This window comes from Megalopta genalis, unplaced genomic scaffold (genome assembly GCF_051020955.1).
Source record: "Megalopta genalis isolate 19385.01 unplaced genomic scaffold, iyMegGena1_principal scaffold0137, whole genome shotgun sequence".
NCBI classification, from domain to species: Eukaryota; Metazoa; Arthropoda; class Insecta; order Hymenoptera; family Halictidae; genus Megalopta; species Megalopta genalis.
This window is the reverse complement of record NW_027476206.1, coordinates 345001-352500: the sequence shown is the minus strand read 5'-3', so window position 1 is coordinate 352500 and position 7500 is coordinate 345001.

Below are 7500 nucleotides of genomic sequence, written 5' to 3'. Positions count from 1 at the left end.
AGGAGTCAAACTGAATGATTTGATGCATAAAGTTTAATTAAACTCCCATTAGTTTGCCGGGAAACATCGATTCTTCCGATCTAGAAAGAGACAGAGATAGACGATCCGCGTTATGTTAAATATTTCAAGGTTACCGATTCCACAAAATTATAAAAAGTATACGGCTGTGTAGCGGGGATCAAAACGAGTAATTTCATGTATAAAGTTTAATTAATCTCCCAATAGTTTGCCGGGAAACATCGATAATTCCGATCTAGAAAGAGACAGAGACAGTCGATCCGCGTTATGTTAAATATCTCAAGGTTACCGATTCCACAAAATTATAAAAAGTATACGGCTGTGTAGCGGGGATCAAAACGAGTAATTTCGTGTATAAAGTTTAATTAATCTCCCAATAGTTTGCCGGGAAACATCGATTATTCCGATCTAGAAAGAGACAGAGACAGTCGATCCGCGTTATGTTAAATATTTCAAGGTTCCCGATTCCATAAAATTATAAAAAGTATACGGCTGTGTAGCGGGGACCAAAACGAGTAATTTCATGTATAAAGTTTAATTAATCTCCCAATAGTTTGCCGGGAAACATCGATTATTCCGATCTAGAAAGAGAGAGAGACAGTCGATCCGCGTTATGTTAAATATTTCAAGGTTCCCGATTCCACAAAATTATAAAAAGTATACGGCTGTGTAGCAGGGACCAAAACGAGTAATTTCGTGTATAAAGTTTAATTAATATCCCATTAGTTTCCGGGAAACATCGATAATTCCGATCTAGAAAGAGACAGAGACAGTCGATCCGCGTTATGTTAAATATCTCAAGGTTCCCGATTCCACAAAATTATAAAAAGTATACGGCTGTGTAGCGGGGATCAAAACGAGTAATTTCGTGTATAAAGTTTAATTAAACTCCCATTAGTTTGCCGGGAAACATCGATTATTCCGATCTAGAAAGAGACAGAGACAGTCGATCCGCGTTATGTTAAATATCTCAAGGTTCCCGATTCCACAAAATTATAAAAAGTATACGGCTGTGTAGCGGGGATCAAAACGAGTAATTTCATGTATAAAGTTTAATTAAACTCCCAATAGTTTGCCGGGAAACATCGATTATTCCGATCTAGAAAGAGACAGAGACAGTCGATCCGCGTTATGTTAAATATTTCAAGGTTCCCGATTCCACAAAATTATAAAAAGTATACGGCTGTGTAGCGGGGATCAAAACGAGTAATTTCGTGTATAAAGTTTAATTAATCTCCCATTACTTTGCCGGGAAACATCGATTATTCCGATCTAGAAAGAGACAGAGATAGACGATCCGCGTTATGTTAAATATCTCCAGGTTACCGATTCCACAAAATTATAAAAAGTATACGGCTGTGTAGCGGGGATCAAAACGAGTAATTTCGTGTATAAAGTTTAATTAATCTCCCAATAGTTTGCCGGGAAACATCGATTATTCCGATCTAGAAAGAGACAGAGACAGTCGATCCGCGTTATGTTAAATATTTCAAGGTTCCCGATTCCATAAAATTATAAAAAGTATACGGCTGTGTAGCGGGGACCAAAACGAGTAATTTCATGTATAAAGTTTAATTAATATCCCATTAGTTTGCCGGGAAACATCGATTATTCCGATCTAGAAAGAGACAGAGACAGTCGATCCGCGTTATGTTAAATATTTCAAGGTTCCCGATTCCACAAAATTATAAAAAGTATACGGCTGTGTAGCGGGGATCAAAACGAGTAATTTCGTGTATAAAGTTTAATTAATCTCCCAATAGTTTGCCGGGAAACATCGATTATTCCGATCTAGAAAGAGACAGAGACAGTCGATCCGCGTTATGTTAAATATTTCAAGGTTCCCGATTCCATAAAATTATAAAAAGTATACGGCTGTGTAGCGGGGACCAAAACGAGTAATTTCATGTATAAAGTTTAATTAATATCCCATTAGTTTGCCGGGAAACATCGATTATTCCGATCTAGAAAGAGACAGAGACAGTCGATCCGCGTTATGTTAAATATTTCAAGGTTCCCGATTCCACAAAATTATAAAAAGTATACGGCTGTGTAGCAGGGATCAAAACGAGTAATTTCGTGTATAAAGTTTAATTAATCTCCCAATAGTTTGCCGGGAAACATCGATTATTCCGATCTAGAAAGAGACAGAGACAGTCGATCCGCGTTATGTTAAATATTTCAAGGTTCCCGATTCCATAAAATTATAAAAAGTATACGGCTGTGTAGCGGGGACCAAAACGAGTAATTTCATGTATAAAGTTTAATTAATCTCCCAATAGTTTGCCGGGAAACATCGATTATTCCGATCTAGAAAGAGAGAGAGACAGTCGATCCGCGTTATGTTAAATATTTCAAGGTTCCCGATTCCACAAAATTATAAAAAGTATACGGCTGTGTAGCAGGGACCAAAACGAGTAATTTCGTGTATAAAGTTTAATTAATATCCCATTAGTTTCCGGGAAACATCGATAATTCCGATCTAGAAAGAGACAGAGACAGTCGATCCGCGTTATGTTAAATATCTCAAGGTTCCCGATTCCACAAAATTATAAAAAGTATACGGCTGTGTAGCGGGGATCAAAACGAGTAATTTCGTGTATAAAGTTTAATTAAACTCCCATTAGTTTGCCGGGAAACATCGATTATTCCGATCTAGAAAGAGACAGAGACAGTCGATCCGCGTTATGTTAAATATCTCAAGGTTCCCGATTCCACAAAATTATAAAAAGTATACGGCTGTGTAGCGGGGATCAAAACGAGTAATTTCATGTATAAAGTTTAATTAAACTCCCAATAGTTTGCCGGGAAACATCGATTATTCCGATCTAGAAAGAGACAGAGACAGTCGATCCGCGTTATGTTAAATATTTCAAGGTTCCCGATTCCACAAAATTATAAAAAGTATACGGCTGTGTAGCGGGGATCAGAACGAGTAATTTCATGTATAAAGTTTAATTAAACTCCCAATAGTTTGCCGGGAAACATCGATTCTTCCGATCTAGAAAGAGACAGAGACAGTCGATCCGCGTTATGATAAATATTTCGAGGTTCCCGATTCCACAAAATTATAAAAAGTATACGGCTGTGTAGCGGGGACCAAAACGAGTAATTTCATGTATAAAGTTTAATTAAACTCCCAATAGTTTGCCGGGAAACATCGATTCTTCCGATCTAGAAAGAGACAGAGACAGTCGATCCGCGTTATGATAAATATTTCGAGGTTCCCGATTCCACAAAATTATAAAAAGTATACGGCTGTGTAGCGGGGATCAGAACGAGTAATTTCATGTATAAAGTTTAATTAAACTCCCAATAGTTTGCCGGGAAACATCGATTCTTCCGATCTAGAAAGAGACAGAGACAGTCGATCCGCGTTATGTTAAATATTTCAAGGTTCCCGATTCCACAAAATTATAAAAAGTATACGACTGTGTAGCGGGGATCAAAACGAGTAATTTCATGTATAAAGTTTAATTAAACTTCCAATAGTTTGTCGGGAAACATCGATAGTTCGATCGCGCGAGAGAGACAGAGAAACGAACAGACTTCTTTTCGATTTACGGCTAAAATAAATTTTTCTAATTTTTTTCAATAACATATTCTTGCTTAGATAACTTTTTTACATAGGGATTAAGCATTTAGAACGATATAATGTTTAAAATAAGGGCACTTTACTCTTGACATTTTTCGGTTTTTTCAATTTTCTGGAAAATCCTATCATTAGATTTTTTTAAAAATACGATATTCTTGCTTAACTAACGTTTCTACATAGGGATTAAGCATTTAGAACGAAATCTAATGTAGGAAAATGGTACTTTACTCTTGATCGGTACGTTGGGACTTTGAAAATATTCGGGGGTTCCAATCGCTCGTCTGTTGCATCATAGCGCGTCTCGGCGCAATCGACCGATTCGCTCGACCCATTATTTTCGATTTACGGCTAAAATAAATTTTTCTCATTTTATTCAATAACATATTCTTGCTTAGATAACTTTTTTACATAGGGATTAAGCATTTAGAACGATATAATGTTTAAAATAAGGGCACTTTACTCTTGACATTTTACGGTTTTTTCAATTTTCTGAAAAATCCTATCATTAGATTTTTTTAAAAATACGATAATCTTGCTTAACTAACCTTTCTACATAGGGATTAAGCATTTAGAACGAAATCTAATGTCAGAAAATGGCACTTTACTCTTGACATTTTTCGGTTTTTTCAATTTTCTGGAAAATCGTATCATTAGATTTTTTTAAAAATACGATATTCTTGCTTAACTAACGTTTTTACATAGGGATTAAGCATTTAGAACGAAATCTAATGTAGGAAAATGGTACTTTACTCTTGATCGGTACGTTGGGACTTTGAAAATATTCGGGGGTTCCAATCGCTCGTCTGTTGCATCATAGCGCGTCTCGGCGCAATCGACCGATTCGCTCGATCCATTATTTTCGATTTACGGCTAAAATAAATTTTTCTAATTTTTTTCAATAACATATTCCTGCTTAAATAACTTTTTTACATAGGGATTAAGCATTTAGAACGATGCATTGTTTAAAGTAAGGGCACTTTACTCTTGACATTTTACGGTTTTTTCAATTTTCTGAAAAATCCTATCATTAGATTTTTTTAAAAATACGATATTCTTGCTTAACTAACGTTTCTACATAGGGATTAAGCATTTAGAACGAAATCTAATGTCAGAAAATGGCACTTTACTCTTGACATTTTTCGGTTTTTTCAATTTTCTGGAAAATCCTATCATTAGATTTTTTTAAAAATACGATATTCTTGCTTAACTAACGTTTTTACATAGGGATTAAGCATTTAGAACGAAATCTAATGTAGGAAAATGGTACTTTACTCTTGATCGGTACGTTGGGACTTTGAAAATATTCGGGCGTTCCAATCGCTCGTCTGTTGCATCATAGCGCGTCTCGGCGCAATCGACCGATTCGCTCGACCCATTATTTTCGATTTACGGCTAAAATAAATTTTTCTCATTTTATTCAATAACATATTCTTGCTTAGATAACTTTTTTACATAGGGATTAAGCATTTAGAACGATATAATGTTTAAAATAAGGGCACTTTACTCTTGACATTTTACGGTTTTTTCAATTTTCTGAAAAATCCTATCATTAGATTTTTTTAAAAATACGATAATCTTGCTTAACTAACCTTTCTACATAGGGATTAAGCATTTAGAACGAAATCTAATGTCAGAAAATGGCACTTTACTCTTGACATTTTTCGGTTTTTTCAATTTTCTGGAAAATCGTATCATTAGATTTTTTTAAAAATACGATATTCTTGCTTAACTAACGTTTTTACATAGGGATTAAGCATTTAGAACGAAATCTAATGTAGGAAAATGGTACTTTACTCTTGATCGGTACGTTGGGACTTTGAAAATATTCGGGGGTTCCAATCGCTCGTCTGTTGCATCATAGCGCGTCTCGGCGCAATCGACCGATTCGCTCGATCCATTATTTTCGATTTACGGCTAAAATAAATTTTTCTAATTTTTTTCAATAACATATTCCTGCTTAAATAACTTTTTTACATAGGGATTAAGCATTTAGAACGATACATTGTTTAAAGTAAGGGCACTTTACTCTTGACATTTTACGGTTTTTTCAATTTTCTGAAAAATCCTATCATTAGATTTTTTTAAAAATACGATATTCTTGCTTAACTAACGTTTCTACATAGGGATTAAGCATTTAGAACGAAATCTAATGTCAGAAAATGGCACTTTACTCTTGACATTTTTCGGTTTTTTCAATTTTCTGGAAAATCGTATCATTAGATTTTTTTAAAAATACGATATTCTTGCTTAACTAACGTTTTTACATAGGGATTAAGCATTTAGAACGAAATCTAATGTAGGAAAATGGTACTTTACTCTTGATCGGTACGTTGGGACTTTGAAAATATTCGGGGGTTCCAATCGCTCGTCTGTTGCATCATAGCGCGTCTCGGCGCAATCGACCGATTCGCTCGATCCATTATTTTCGATTTACGGCTAAAATAAATTTTTCTAATTTTTTTCAATAACATATTCCTGCTTAAATAACTTTTTTACATAGGGATTAAGCATTTAGAACGATGCATTGTTTAAAGTAAGGGCACTTTACTCTTGACATTTTACGGTTTTTTCAATTTTCTCAAAAATCCTATCATTAGATTTTTTTAAAAATACGATATTCTTGCTTAACTAACGTTTCTACATAGGGATTAAGCATTTAGAACGAAATCTAATGTCAGAAAATGGCACTTTACTCTTGACATTTTTCGGTTTTTTCAATTTTCTGGAAAATCCTATCATTAGATTTTTTTAAAAATACGATATTCTTGCTTAACTAACGTTTTTACATAGGGATTAAGCATTTAGAACGAAATCTAATGTAGGAAAATGGTACTTTACTCTTGATCGGTACGTTGGGACTTTGAAAATATTCGGGCGTTCCAATCGCTCGTCTGTTGCATCATAGCGCGTCTCGGCGCAATCGACCGATTCGCTCGACCCATTATTTTCGATTTACGGCTAAAATAAATTTTTCTCATTTTATTCAATAACATATTCTTGCTTAGATAACTTTTTTACATAGGGATTAAGCATTTAGAACGATATAATGTTTAAAATAAGGGCACTTTACTCTTGACATTTTACGGTTTTTTCAATTTTCTGAAAAATCCTATCATTAGATTTTTTTAAAAATACGATAATCTTGCTTAACTAACCTTTCTACATAGGGATTAAGCATTTAGAACGAAATCTAATGTCAGAAAATGGCACTTTACTCTTGACATTTTTCGGTTTTTTCAATTTTCTGGAAAATCCTATCATTAGATTTTTTTTAAAATACGATATTCTTGCTTAACTAACGTTTTTACATAGGGATTAAGCATTTAGAACGAAATCTAATGTAGGAAAATGGTACTTTACTCTTGATCGGTACGTTGGGACTTTGAAAATATTCGGGCGTACGCGGCGCGCTCGGCGCTTCGAACAGCTCCGGTGTCCCCATTATTTTCGATTTACGGCTAAAATAAATTTTTCTAATTTTTTTCAATAACATATTCCTGCTAAAATAACTTTTTTACATAGGGATTAAGCATTTAGAACGATACATTGTTTAAAATAAGGGCACTTTACTCTTGACATTTTACGGTTTTTTCAATTTTCTGAAAAATCCTATCATTAGATTTTTTTAAAAATACGATATTCTTGCTTAACTAACGTTTCTACATAGGGATTAAGCATTTAGAACGAAATCTAATGTCAGAAAATGGCACTTTACTCTTGACATTTTTCGGTTTTTTCAATTTTCTGGAAAATCGTATCATTAGATTTTTTTAAAAATACGATATTCTTGCTTAACTAACGTTTTTACATAGGGATTAAGCATTTAGAACGAAATCTAATGTAGGAAAATGGTACTTTACTCTTGATCGGTACGTTGGGACTTGGAA